Source organism: Eptatretus burgeri, chromosome 16 (genome assembly GCF_056783735.1).
Source record: "Eptatretus burgeri isolate ZD-2024b chromosome 16, Ebu_testis_v1, whole genome shotgun sequence".
NCBI classification, from domain to species: domain Eukaryota; kingdom Metazoa; phylum Chordata; class Myxini; order Myxiniformes; family Myxinidae; genus Eptatretus; species Eptatretus burgeri.
The window spans coordinates 17,944,905-17,945,850 of record NC_140976.1 but is presented as its reverse complement, the minus strand read 5'-3'; the positions used below and the strand labels follow the sequence as shown (position 1 = coordinate 17,945,850).

The 946-nt window shown below is 41.4% G+C and overlaps 1 protein-coding gene across 1 annotated transcript in view; it reads right to left on the bottom strand.

Annotated features, from left to right (window-relative positions):
- The window catches only part of CFAP47 (cilia and flagella associated protein 47), a 181,091-nt gene extending 180,376 nt beyond the window's left edge, over positions 1 to 715 (bottom strand). The window contains exons 1-2 of the mRNA XM_085860064.1: positions 251 to 715; positions 76 to 164 (exon numbers count right to left, since the gene is read on the bottom strand). The gene's annotated coding sequence lies outside the window, so the exon portion shown is untranslated. The remainder of the gene's footprint in view (positions 1 to 75; positions 165 to 250) is intronic.
- Between the last annotated feature and the right edge of the window lie 231 nt (positions 716 to 946).

Here is a 946-nt window from a genome sequence, read left to right as displayed (position 1 = left end):
GTTGTACCCACAAGGCAGGAACTAATATGAAGTATTAAGAAGAAAATATCACATGAGAATGCAAAGCAAGCACACCTGAACTCTCCCGGCTCATTATATGGGTTTTTCACGAGCAGCTTGAAGGAACGCTCCTCGTAGCAATGCTGTTCACGCTCCTGGCTGCCCTAGGGAAGAAAGCAGAAACCACAAATAAGACGGAACAACAACAACAACAACAACAACAAAACAGAAATAAAACCCGACAACTTACATAGATCTACAAATACACCTTTAGTTCGAGTAAAAATTTAAGTAACTGAAATTGAAATTGCATTTCAATGCAATTCATACTCAGAGCAACAGACTTGTCGAGCTTTTAAGAAATCCCCCCCAGGAATTATATATTCCTTGCACAAACAGATGCTGGCAATCATTGTATATTGGGGAATGTGTTTTCAGCTCAGGTTTGGGTTTCTCATTAACATCACAATTTTTCTCTAACGCCGCATTCTTCGATTTGTCACCCAGTGTATGAAACTGGCGGCGAATCTCTTCACTTGTTCTACCGACGAGGTTTGTATGGAATACGAATGCGGATCTCGCCGTGCGTAAAGTGAATTTCAAAATGAAATTATTTTCTTTGGAACGAAACGAAAACAATGCCTAAAATTGTCACGAGCCACCGTACCACTTAGGGGACGTGGCTAAAAATAATTTGGCGTAAAAACCACGATGTTCATGTTTGAGGGAATTAAGTTTTATCAATTGAATAATTCACTGCTGACAGTAATGTTCTGCCTACTGTGTGAGATGGTTTCATACACGGGCATCTTCAGCAGCAGGATGCAGGGAGCAAGTTGCTTCGCGTTCTCTGACAGACGAGGCCTGGATATGGCAGACAAACTCTTCAAACATTAAGCCAGGGGAGATTTTTAAAATTCAAAACACAGTGGGTTGCCCACGCTCC